The sequence below is a fragment of the Grampus griseus genome (genome assembly GCF_964374135.1).
Source record: "Grampus griseus genome assembly, chromosome: 17".
Classification (NCBI taxonomy): Eukaryota; Metazoa; Chordata; class Mammalia; order Artiodactyla; family Delphinidae; genus Grampus; species Grampus griseus.
The window spans coordinates 10,632,229-10,645,703 of NC_139011.1; the positions used below are offsets into that span (position 1 = coordinate 10,632,229).

The 13,475-nt window shown below is 45.7% G+C and overlaps 1 protein-coding gene across 3 annotated transcripts in view; it reads left to right on the top strand.

Moving 5' to 3' along the window:
• CYRIB (CYFIP related Rac1 interactor B) overlaps positions 1-13,475 on the top strand; it is a 153,734-nt gene that overhangs the window by 59,219 nt on the left and 81,040 nt on the right. The window contains exon 1 of one of the 3 annotated variants that reach the window (XM_082675223.1): positions 6,297-6,439. The exons of the other annotated variants lie outside the window; for them this stretch is intronic. The gene's annotated coding sequence lies outside the window, so the exon portion shown is untranslated. Of the gene's footprint in view, positions 1-6,296; positions 6,440-13,475 lie in introns of those variants that run through there. 3 annotated transcript variants of the gene reach the window in all.

Here is a 13,475-nt window from a genome sequence, read left to right on the forward strand (position 1 = left end):
GAAGTGTTGTATTACAACATGTTACCTTTATTGACCTTGAAGAGACCTCCCCTTTAGCTTAACACTAGGAGACTTGTTAAATACTTCGTGGTGTAGCTGCATGGTCCAGTGCATACGTATTATAGAGCCTTTAACAACAAGGTGCTGAAGTACCTTTGTTAAGGAAAGGTGACTAAGATAAATCCTGAGATGAACACAGCAGATGATAATTCAGAATATGAACCATTTTTATAAAAATATATGCATTATCTTTATATGGGTATAGACACAGAAAAAAACATTTGGAAGTGTAGCCACATGGTATGGGAGGTTGGATCATGGGTGTTTATATTTTCTTCTTTTTGCTCATCTGTATTTTCCAATTTTTTTCTGCAATCAACATGTATTATTCATATAATCAGAGTGAAAGAAAGGTAGAGGGGGCCAGGAACCTCTCTTTTTACCCAAACTTTTACCCAAAAAAATCATTCCATGTATTTATTGAGGGTCTCTTAAGAGCTGGGTGGGCACAGTGACAGGTGTCGGAGTGGGCAGGGTAGCCCTGGCCTCTGTCTTCACTGAGCCGACATTGTGTTGAGAGTCTTTTCTTACTTAAAGTGTTTTTTTTTTTTTTTTTGTGGTACGCGGGCCTCTCACTGTTGTGGCCTCTCCTGTTGCGGAGCACAGGCTCCGGACGCGCAGGCTCAGCGGCCATGGCTCATGGGCCCAGCCGCTCCGTGGCACGTGGGATCCTCCCAGAACGGGGCACGAACCCGTGTCCCCCGCATCGGCAGGCGGACTCTCAACCACTGCACCACCAGGGAAGTCCACTTAAAATGTTTTTTAAGCTCAAAAATAAAAACAATAATTACAGGTTGTGATAAGTGCTATCAAGGAAGAAGAAGCCAGTGACGTATGAGGGGATGATGGAAGGGAAGACTTTATGATGGATGATGGATGGTGGACTTTAGGAAAGATGATGGGACCACTTTGAGGAAGCGACCCTTGAACCTGGAGACTGAGAGACAGCCACGTGAAGATGCTGGAAAGCGTATTGGAGGCGCAGGCAAGGACCAGCAGATGCAAGGCAGTGAGGGTCTGCTGCTTTCCTGCAGGTCACTCAGAGGGCTGGTGAAACTTGAACTAGAGCTGCCCACTTGTGAGAAATGTGTCACACTTGGAAATGTGAGGAGCCTCACAGATACACCCTGTAACTGGGGGAGTCCGGTCATGTGGACAACTTTATGGCCCCGGAGAGACTGGTGACTGCTTTGCTAAATAACCGGAACGTATTGGGTTTGAGCTGTTGGCTTTGTTCTTTGGTTCTTTTCGAAGGGCAGCTCTGATGCCATCTCTCATGCTGAACAGACTTCGACTGCTGCTCAGGCATTCGCAGGCCTCCTTCCTCGTGCTCTTCTGTGTTCGTTAAATGCACCCACTGTGTGGATGCGCATCTGTAAGGCCTGACCCTGGAGTCTTAGTTCTCAGCCTGGGCTGTGTTGGAAGTATTTGGGAAGGCACCTCTTTGTTCAGGGATTCAGTATTCATTCACTCCTTGAAGAGGAGGAGACAAGCAGTCGAGAGAAGTTCCTGAATGTTAGATTGAGGACAAAGACTGGACACAGAGGCAGCGGAAGCTATAATCTAGGCGCTTAAACATACTGAATGGTGTATGTGAGTTAACGATGACAGCAGCTGTTCACAGGGTCCTAAGAGCAATTGGGCCGTGCCAATCAGTAACCATAACGATGTTCAGATCCTTCGACCCAGTGATTACAATCCACGGAACTTATGCTGAAGTCATCATTTTTTTAAATGGGAGAAACCAAGAAAACAGTGAGGTCTATAATAGCAGTCATAGTCAGTAATGACATAGTGCTTTGGGGTTTTGAACATATTTTCCTATATAGTATTTATGAGAGCATCACAACATTCCTGTGGATAGGTTTTTATTCCCATTTCACAGATGGGAAATGGAAGGTTAGAGAGATGAAGTGAGTGCCCTGCTTCACTCTGGCAGATTCAGGCTCTGAACTCCAGCATGTGCACTGTCACCTGGTGGGTGTGCTCAGAAACTAAGGAAAATGTTGGAGTCAAGGAGGCATAGGGGAAGGATCCAAGACTGAAAATAATTACTGAACTTAATGTATGCTTCGTTCTGTCCCAAATACTGTACAAATTTTACCTAAACTAATCCTTACAACAAACTTGTGGGGAAACTGGGGCTCTGAGAGGTTCACTTGTGAAGGGTTTTGAATAGACTTCAGAACCTGGCGGGGCTAAATCCACAGCTAAATAAAGCTGCCTTCAGCTCTGCTTTATTGCCCTCTGCTTCACAAGAATGCATTGCTCCAAGAGGGAATAAATGAATGAAGCAATGAATGGATTAGGTGGGTTAGGACTTGAGAACCAGCTTCCATAGGGAAGTAGACATCAGGATTCCCACGGTTGATAGGTTCTTTTCAACAGCTTCGCGATTTCTGCTTGCAGTACAGTTGCCCAGCCTCTCCCACGAGAGTTGCAGCTTTGCTGGCCCTTGAGGCTATGCTTCTCCAATACCCTTCCCCTAAAGGCTCTCTTTCTACGCTCAACTCATCCTTTGTAAAATGCCTGGAGCCAAATGAGTCTAGGGTGAACCAGGCATGCAGGGTGTGGACCTTTAGCAAGTGAAGGAAACAGAGCTATTTCAACATGATGAAATATTCTGCAGCCATTAAAATGATAAATGTGACTGGAGAAATAGGAAAAAGTATTTGGGAAATAGTTGCAGACATCTGAAGATACCAACTGAAGCAATGTGCGTTTACAGGGATAAAGGTTGAGAGAGAACAGGAATGAAAGCTGTGTAAAGGTTTTGGGATTGGATGGTGTCACCATTCAATTAGTCTACTAAGCTAGGAACCTCAGGGTCATGCTCCACAGTCCCTGCTTTTTTTCCCCTAGATTCAGCTAGTCACAAACTCTCGTAGATTCTACATCCGTAAATATCTTAATTCTGGTGCCCATTCTTCCTCTCCATTGCTAGTTTCCTAGAACGAGCTCTTATTATCTCTCGCCTGCACTTCACAACAGCTTCACTGGTCTTCTGGTCTCCATTCTCTCTCCCACTGTAGTCCATATTGGACACTGTGGTCAGAGTGATCTTGATATAAAACACATGTGATTATGTCTCTCCTTTGCTTAGAAGCTTCTATTTACCAGTGGTTGCCTTCAGGAGGTAAGTTCATACTCCTTAGCTTGGCATATGAGGAGGTCCTTTACAGTCTTACCACCCCAGCATGTGTGAACTCTCCTTCCTATGCCTCTGTGCCCATGTGCCTTTGCCTTTTCTTCGTGGCCCTTGCCTCATCTCTTCAAGACCAAGCTCATCTTTTTTTTTTTTTTTTTTTTCCGGTACGCGGGCCTCTCACTGCTGTGGCCTCTCCCGTTGCGGAGCACAGGCTCCGGACGCGCAGGCTCAGCGGCCATGGCTCACAGGCCCAGCCGCTCCGCGGCATGTGGGATCTTCCTGGGCCAGGGCACGAACCTGTGTCCCCTGCATTGGCAGGTGGAGTCTCAACCACTGCACCACCAGGGAAGCCCCAAGCTCATCTTCTCTGAAGCCTTCACAGCCATGCCAGGGAGGGTTAGTTCCTCCACCCTCCTAAATTACAACGAATCATGCCATGTCATAACTGTGAGCTTATAGCCCTTCCTTTTACGAAAGTTTGAGCCCCTCCAGGGCAGGGACCACATGGCTTACTGTCCTCCACCCTAAACTCTCAGCATGGTGCCTGGGACATAGTAGAGGGGCAAAAACATGTGTTGACTGAATGACTCAATGACTGATTTTGTAAAGTAAAAGAGGAAATGCGAGTCGAGGGCTGATAGCATAGTGCTTGACACATACTAAGGACTCAAAAAAATGCTAGCAAGCCACCATGATTAAATTATTGGAGCTTAGTGCTTTTATGTAAACATCTTTTTTTTGCATCCTTCCGCTTGTTTTTTCAACCTAAAACTTTGACCTCAGCTGAAATGTGATTCCATTCATGCAGAATGATGAGGAGAGGATCGTGGAAGAATAAATTCAGCACTTAGGGTCTTGTTTTCTGTTCCTTCTTTCAGGACATCCCCCATGGGGTAGTGCTAGAGCTTCCTCATGAGTTCTTACACAGATCAGGAACAGGTCTAAGGCTGATAAGGACAAAGGTGCCTCTGAAAGGGGCACTGCATCTTCCTCACGGGACTCATTCTATTTTTTGGTTATCACTCATCAGATGGACTGTTTTCTTTGCTGGACGGTAAGCTCCCCCAGGCCAGCATCATGTCTATGTTGCTTTCCAGAAATAAAATTAGAACCAATGGATGACAGTTGTTGGGCATCAGATTTCTGATCAGTGTAAAAGAAGAGGCTCCTCACAATTAGAGGAGGCTGACCATTGTGATAATGAGCTCCCCATAAATGGAGATACCCCCCCAAAATGGAGATACCCGAGCTAAACTGGATGTTCAGGTGTTGAGGATATTACAGAAGAGATTTCTGCTCTCAGTGGGAGATTGGGTTACAGGTGTGTGATTACTCAGAGCTCATCTCTAAGGGACTGAGCAGGTGTAAGAACTAGATAGAGTTCAAATAGAGGCTGGTGGGTTGATATGGACCAGGGTTATTTAAGAGTGGGTGTCCGTGTGTCAAACAAATGGACCAGAGTTCTTGGATTGTGAAGACTGTTCTCTCAGCATTAGTGTTTGCAAAACCTCAGCTCCCTGTGTTTAATTGAAATTAATGAAGATTATAATGGATACAGTGTAGGACCCCTAAATCATCCATAAGTATGATAATTAGGGTAAAAGTATGAGGCCTTGGACTCTTGCCCTTAGAGTGTGCCTTGAAAAAGTCACCTACTCTCTCCATGACTCTCTTAACACATTTCTTTGTAATATGGCCAATATCACTTGGTCTCCGTGTAACTCAAAAGGAAGAGGAAGACAGAAGGCTAAATAAGGTTAAGGGCTGCCCTTCTATACTTGGGGCAAGGAGTGATTTCTTGGCTACATGTGCTGAGGCCCAGATAGTTACTGGGATCTAACGCATTTGACTAGAACAAGGGTTCATAATCACGGTTTCACAGATAGGCTTCCTGGATCCAAAAATCTCCTGAAATTGTGTGCAAATTTGTGTGCACATATGCATTTTCCAGGAGAGAAAAGTGCATACTTTTATGGGGTTTTCAGTAGGGCTCTTGACCCCAAAATGTTTAGAACCATTTACCTCCATAGTAACGACCTGCTCCGCAGTCACATTGAAAATATCCCTGGGAGAGGTAACGTTGTGATCGTTTACACGTTAGTGTTAATGAAAAAATCTGAGAGTTTCATAACAGTATTAGGATGAGCTAGCTAGATGGAATGTTCTGGTTTTGTAGGTAAAGAGGGAGCATTTATGCTCAGAGTGAAAAGGGAATTAGGGAAAAATGAAGAAGCTGCGCCCTCTGTCACATTCAACTTCTCTGTCCATCAGATATCTTTGCCCAGAGCAGACCCCAGAACAAAGTCTCGTTTGTCTGAAAGTGCTATGAGTAGCACCGTGCAAGTCTCACGTGGCGCCTGATTTCTGTTCTCAGACTGATTACTTAACACCTCCCAAGGGCGTCTCCAGGATACCTTCGCAGGCGATACCTTCGCACTCCCAGTACCTCTCGGCTCTGGGGAGCCTGCCAAGCGCATCTGCCTTGTCTGGGAGTGTGAGGCTCAGTACCTGGCAGAGAGGGAAAGGCGTGCCCACCAGCCCAGCCATTCCACGCATGGGGGGGTGATGGTATGTGACGACTTCGATGGGTTCAGCACAGAGCCCCGACCCGCGAGTCTCGAGTTCCAGTTTCTGCCATTTCTGAGTTCGCTGACCTGAGGTAGGTCGCCGTCACCTCTGAACCTCAGTTTTCCATCTGTAAAACGAGACGTCTGCAAAACCCCGACCCACCCAGATGCCATCTCCGCGCGAAAGTGCTGCCCCTTTAAGGAGGGCGGGGGGAGCGGAGAAGGTGGCCGCGCCCCCTTCGTCTCCTAGCTGAGCCCTCCAGACCACCTGTCTTCGGCCTCGCCCCGCCCCCTTGGGGAGGGGCGGGGAAGGAAGGCTGAGGATTTACCTTACGGGGCGGGCGCGCGGCGCATGCGCACGGCCGGACAGGTCCGCGGCGCACTCACTTCCTGGCATTCCCCCCTCCCCCTCCTCGCCGTTACCCTGTACATCCGGGTCACTTGCCCTCCCAGCTCCGAACCGCCGCTGCCGCTGCCGCTGCCGCTGCCGCCTGGCTCGTCGCGGCTCCGCCACAGGGGCAGGTGCGGAGGGGCTCCCGGTCCGGCTGCCGCCGCTGCCCCGCTCCGGGCCCGGGGCTCCCCCTAGCGCCGCTGAGGAGCCGCCGTCGGGGCTCGAGGAGGGCGGAGGAGCGGGGCTGAGAGAGCCTGGAGGTTCGCGCGTAGGGTGAGTGATTTATTTTTACCATTTTCCCCTCTTCCCTCACAGTTCTCTCTTTCCTGCTCCGCGCGCGACCCCATTTTGGCGGAGAGGCGAGTGCGGTGGGACCGGCGCCGGTGCGGGGCTTTCTCATCCCCTGGCGCGGGGGCCCGCCCCGGCGCTGCGGCTGCCATCTCCGCGGGCGCCCCCGGCCCCTTCCTCCGCGACCCGGGCCTCCGCGGCACTCATTCATTCGGATCTTCCTTTCTTCCGCCGCTTCCTTCCACTCGCACCTCCGCGCGCGTGCTCGCCGCCCCCTCCCGCCCCCGAACCCTGCCGCCGCCCGTGACCTTTGGCTCCCCGGGTTCTTCTCACCACCACCCCCCCCCCCGCCCCGCGTCGAGTTCGCCCCCTACCCGCAGCTCCCACCGCCCTTTACTCCTAGCGGCCGCCTTCTCTCCTTCCCTCTCTGCCGGTGCTGGTCCCTAGTCCACACCCCCTTGTCCCTCGGACTCCGCCATGCCTCGCCCGGACACCTGGCCCTCCCGGTCACCCGCCTGGAAGTTGGTGCCCCCATCCCTTCCACCTGTGCGGCCAGACCGTCCACCTTAGGTGCTGCGTTGACCTCTCACTTCGCAGCATTTAAAGTCCAGATTCTCAGTCCTAGGGTGTGGTCTTAGTGTGTTTCCAGAACACACATTTCTACTCTAATTACCCAAATCCATGACTGTCAAACTAGTGGAAGTGGCAGTTGGTGTGTGTGTGTGTGTGTGTTCCGCATGGCTATTCTGCGTCGTACCAAATATCTCCTTTCGCTCTCCCCCCCCACCCCCGGAGGACTATGTATCTATGATGGATTAATTTGCTCTGAATGTAAAATTTGGCGGAAGATTGTTACTTTTTCGATTCCTCCACGTTCCTTCCCGCACAGTCCCGTGACTGATTTGCAACATTACCTGTTAATACTGTTTGTTGGTGAGACTTTTTCTCGGCTCATCTGTCAACATTAGTTACTGAGTGGCTCCCGGTGTGCCGAATGCTGATGAAATGCCTGAATTCGTGCAGTACCACGAAACGCCATTCTGGATAAGACAGATTTGGGGCATTTGTTTACACTTTTCCCCCCCTCCTGTGAATTTATTGAGCTTGCCATTTTTTTACTCTTTAATGTTTAATGTAGAGAATGAATATCCATTTATCAATTGTGTGTTCTTACAGTCTTGCCATTTGGAAGACTGGCATTCCAGAGGAGTGTTTTGTGTAGCTGAAGGAATTTCAGTCACTTGGGTGTTCAGGGACTTATTGCAAATCATTTTAGACTAATATATCTCAAGAAAAATACACTGATCCTTTTAATTCTTTAATTATACTTAATAGAAACAGAAGCTTTGTCTGAAACAGCTTGATAATTGGGGCTTATTTGATAGCCTGCTTGTAAAGTGTTGCAGTTAACTAAAACTGCCTGATTCAGCATTCACAAAATGAAATGACAGCACTTTTTTTTTTTATGTGACATTCATAGTCCATAATAATGAACTCCAAGGAAGGTACTTAGTCCTGAAGTACACTTACCTGCGTATCAGTGTGATACAATTGCTATCAATATTAATAGCTTTTCCTAACAGCCCTTTCTTCTGGGGAGCTAGGTACTAAAATGGTGGTTGGTTGGTTGTCCCCTTTTAGGTTTTGGATGACCGCTTTAAGCACTAAGATTACTTAATTCAGAGTCAAGATTGCATTTTTTTGGCAGAGCAATATTGCTAGATAATATATTTTTAAAATTCCTTAAAACTTTAACAGTTATGTAGCTTCTTGAGAGGAAACTCTTGTTTTGTAAAATGTAGGATATATAGTATGAACTCTAGATTATTTGATAGTTGCATCGAGGCTAGATTTTTCTCTCCTAAGAAAATGGTTCAGCAGAGGGAGGCATGATTGGTAAATTGGTCCTAGTCGCCTCAGCAAAAATGCAATTTCAGATGCTGAGTAAAACTAAGTGAATGTAGCTTATTTCTGATAGGTTACAGGTGACATTTAACATCAAATTTAAGATTTATTTCTCTGAACTTTCCCCCCAAAATGGGTAAAAAATTATGTTAGTTAGAGGTCACTCTTGAGATTACTTGACTCATTTGAAGTGGCCATTTACCTTTACTTAGTAAGTAATTGATTGAGCAGTAGAGAGGGATGCTTATTTCATTTAATCCTAGTCTCCATGGGGAAGATATTGTACTGTCACTTATATGAGGTTACTTAACTCATTAAGTATTGATGCACTCAACCGTTAGAGCCTACAATTTGTTCTTTCACTGTTCAAGGAAAACAAAATTATAAAATTTCAAAATATTTAATAATATTGTTAGTGGCTTGCCCACTCTTACTTTTGGTCTCTCCTTTTCTGTTACTACACCAGAGTTTAGCACAATGCCTGCCTAGTGCACAGTGGATATGCAATAAATGTTTTGACTAATTGAATGAATGGCAGGGTTGCAAAGAGTTTGACTCTTAACATTGTTTTGTACTTATGTGGCAAAAGTTCTGGAGAAAGATGTTGATTCCTCTCAGCTGCAGTTTTCTCAAGTAACTTGTACATTTTGAGAATTGTTATATTTGATTATTATTATAATTATTTATTTATTTATTTGCGGTACGCGGGCCTCTCACTGCTGTGGCCTCTCCCGTTGCGGAGCACAGGCTCTGGATGCGCAGGCTCAGCGGCCATGGCTCACGGGCCCAGCCGCTCCGCGGCACGTGGGGTCTTCCCGGACTGGGGCACGAACCCGTGTCCCCTGCATTGGCAGGCGGACTCTCAACCACTGCGCCACCAGGGAAGCCCTATTTGATTATTTTAAACTGCTTTGAAATCTTTGGGGAGAAAGTAAAGTAGACATTGGTTTGTGTTATGCTTTAGTTCACTGAATAGATTTGTTCACTTAGAATGGGTATTTGATATGTGTATCTTGTCAGCATTCATGAGCAGTGGTCAATTCAGATAATTTCTGTGCATTTAAAGTTTCTAAAAGTCAGCATAAAAATTCTTGAGGGCTTCCCTGGTGGCGCAGTGGCTGAGAGTCCGCCTGCCGATGCAGGGGACGCGGGTTCGTGCCCCGGTCCGGGAAGATCCCACATGCCGCGGAGCGGCTGGGCCCCTGAGCCATGGCCGCTGAGCCTGCACGTCCGGAGCCTGTGCTCCGCAACGGGAGAGGCCACAACAGTGAGAGGCCCGCGTACCGCAAAAAAAAAAAAAAATTCTTGAATGTGTGAGCTCATGTTATATTATGATCAGTTCACTAAATTAGGTTAATTTTTCAAGGAGCATTTTTTCATATAGTAGAAATGTAAGGAATAATCCAACGTGGCAATGGTTACTTAACATTTCAGTGGTGATGATGATAATGACATTATTAGTAACTAACACTTACCTAGTGTGTGCTACTTGCCAGGCAAGTGTTGTAAGACATTTAATCTTTACAACACCCTAATGCTAATAGGTGTTAGTATTTCCATTTTACAGACTAGGAAACTAAGGTTAAGTAACAAAAGTGACGCAACTACTAAGTGGTAGATCTGGGTCTTGGCTCTTAATTGTTACGCTGTAATAGTGAACACCTCTGTGCCAAGTTCTCTGTACACATTAAGTTAGTTTTATGACAGCTGTGCAAGGTGTAGGTTAATTCCTAGTTAATTGTTAATTAACATTAGGAAAGTAAGGCGCAAACTGCTTAGGTAACTTGTCCAAGCACACGCCCAAGTAGGATGAGGAAGGCTGGCATTTAAACCCAGGCCTCTGTGACTTGTAGTCTTCCCTAAAATTCTGTTTCAAAGTATTAATTTGAGGTCCTGTATTTTACGTTATATGTTTAGAAGGCATACTTAAAACGGCAAATCTCCAGACTTTTTCACCTGCCACACAGGGTGGATAGTGTTCACTGTTCTTTACTCTCTGAGCATATACAGGATTATAATTTCCTGCTCACTGGCTGTAGCTTCACCCCTTTCACACTCATGCAAGTATATTGGAATGCAAATGAGTGACATTTGTAAAACTATTTAAACAAGGAAATCATTCTAAGAATTTTGATCCTTTAACTATACGCATTTCTTGTGACATGTGCCACTTCCTGATTGTGGTACCATGCGTGAAAATAGCTGTTTACAAAGACATTGGGTGATTTTGTTTAAAAAGAAGACCTAATGCAAAGATGTATTTTTGTAGCTATTTAATTTGAAAAGATGATGTTCTGTGGTACTATTCTGTGCAGCGTTGTGAAGCTTTCAGTCCTGTACAGTTATTTTCTGCCATGCAAGTAATCTCTGCTTGATGTAGTCTAGTTGGTGCATTATGTCTGGTCTATATTAAATTTAAACTGATACACTTTTCATTGTGTCTACATATACTGTGCCTAAAATCCTCCTCCCAGTCATAAATTGGCGTGTTCTCAGATAATCCAAATTACACTGACTACTAAGGTCACACAATTTGAGAAAACGCTGTGAAAAAAAATTATGACGGCTTCCCTGGTGTTGCAGTGGTTGGGAGTCCGCCTGCCGATGCAGGGGACACGGGTTCGTGCCCCGGTCCAGGAAGATCCCACATGCCGCGGAGCGGCTGGGCCCGTGAGCCATGGCCGCTGAGCCTGCGCGTCTGGACCCTGTGCTCCGCAACGGGAGAGGCCGCAACAGTGAGAGGCCCGCGTACCGCAAAAAAAAAAAAAAAAAAAAAGACATATTCCCAGATATTATTTTTTGGGGGATTATTTATGCCATTTCTCTGTTCTAAGTGAGGGTAGTGGAGAATTGAAGGCAGTAATTTAAATGAAAACGGAGATTGACTAATTCTTGAAGTGGACTTTTGTAGTTTGTTGACTTGTGCTCTTTTTGTTTTTTTTTTTTGGCCTTGCCGCATGGCTTGCGGGATCTGAGTTGCCAACCCAGGATCGAATCTGGGCCCTTGGCAGTGAAAGCGCGGAGTCCTAACCACTGGACCACCTGGAAATTCTCAACTTGTCTTATTGATAGATTCTACTTGTAAAATTTTAGTATGTATGGACAAAAACATTGCATTTAAGCCCTGATTTGCTCTTGTCTGATAGTATTGTCAGATCTATAAGATAGGAATAATACTGTCTCTGCTACGTGCCTCATAACACTCTTGTGAAATTTTTGTATTAATTTCAGTGCAACATAATAGGGAAGGATGTGATGCATTTCTAAGTCGAATGATCATTAAAATTCTTTTTTGGTTTTGATCGTTTGTTTTCTTTGACACCTGGCACAATACCTGGTGTATGATTGCCATTAATTACGCAAATAGTTATTGAGCACATAAGCAGGGTTATATAACAGTGAATAAAATGTTAGTGGTTCCTTTTTTTTCAGCAGAAGAAAAGATAGAGAAAAATAGACAGTATGAATTTCGCAGGTACCTAATCTTATTTTATGAGTCAGGATAAATGCCCATGTTGTAATGCCATCTAAATTAAGATCTGAAGAGTGGACCATTAGTCAGTTGGGCAGAAGGAAGAATGCATGCGCATTGGAAGAGGGAGAGGCCAGAACCTGGAGATAAGAGAAGTCCTGTACGTCTTTGAGACGGTTATTGGTTCTGTATGGCAGTAATACAGGTTATAAAAGAGGTGTGGGAAAGAGGTAGACAGTAAGTAAGCTGTAAGACCGGCTGTCTGAGTCATGTTAACAAGTTCAAGTCAGTTTGGACTGAAGGCCAGGGGAAACCATCATAGGACTTTAAAAGGGATGAGAGTGAAATACTCATTCGTCCTTTCAGAAGATTGTTCTGACAGCTGTTAAAGAATGGATTGAAGGTAAACTAAGATTGAATACAGGCGAGCAAGTTAAAAGGCTGTTGCTAAAGTCCAGGAAATAATTGATAGTGATCAGTACTCCTATTGACAATGGAGGGATGATGTTAAGTCTACAAGATGTGATGATTTACTGGATGTGGGCTCCATTGAACCCATAACTTTGTGTCCAGTGGTAGAATAGAGGATGAATTTCCCCCAGAGGGCTCACTACCACTTTTTCATATAAAGTTGAGATGTGGGGCTAAGGCAGTCCAGCTCTGTTTGCAAATATGCGTTTTCAGTGACTCTCCATATTGTTAGTCATTGAGTATGAGTTGATTCACCCCAAAGTAGGAATATCAGACTGGAACTTATGAGGCCTCCATGAGTTAGGCATTCAGTTTCCACGAGAGCCCAGTAGCAAGCTAATAGCTGCTTAACAAAAGGAGCGTGCCTGATAGCTGTGTCAGGGAGGCAAAAGAGTCCAAACCCCAGGGGCACCTACAGGTGGCACCTTTGTCAGAGGCTCCAATCAGTAAAATCGTGAGTCACAGAGACTTGTGACTAAAAATGGTTATGAGGGTTGTGGAGCCCCAAAGGTACTAGCATACTAGCACTTTTCTACATGCAGCCCTTCCTGATCGGGAGAATCCCCTCTGGGACATACAGGAAGGGGAAGTACAACCGTATACCACATAAGTTCCTACTATACATGAGGATGGATGTAGAAGCAACAACAAGAGGACGTTGAATTGGCCCAAAGAGCCCCAGCAATAAGTCACTTCATTTCCCTTCCCAACTGTAAATCCTGCCCAAACCGTATTAGCTGAATCTGATGTCCCTTCTTCTGTGGGACCAGATAGGAGGGTGTCTGTATCCAGGAGAGCCATAAAACTTTGAGTCTCTCTCTAAAGTTTTCTGGACAGCTTCTCAGGGGTATGTATGCCCTTCAGTCCTTCTTGGGGGTCAGGGAGACCTCAGCCCTATCCCTTATTATTTTTCTCTGTAAAGCAGAAGAGTTTGGGGATAGTAGTAGAGAGGGATAGAGAAGAGGGCACCAGGGAGAGAGCAACTCTGTACCAGGAATCAAGGCTTTGTATTCACTTTTGGTCATTCCGTTGTAATTCAGCCAAAAGAACTTCTAATACTTTTGGACCATCTAAAGCTCTATATTATCAGCAAGGTCTTCATTACTTACATAATCTATTTTAGCTCTAGGGACTCTTTGGCTCAGCAGTCACAGCCTTTCGCCTGGAGACACA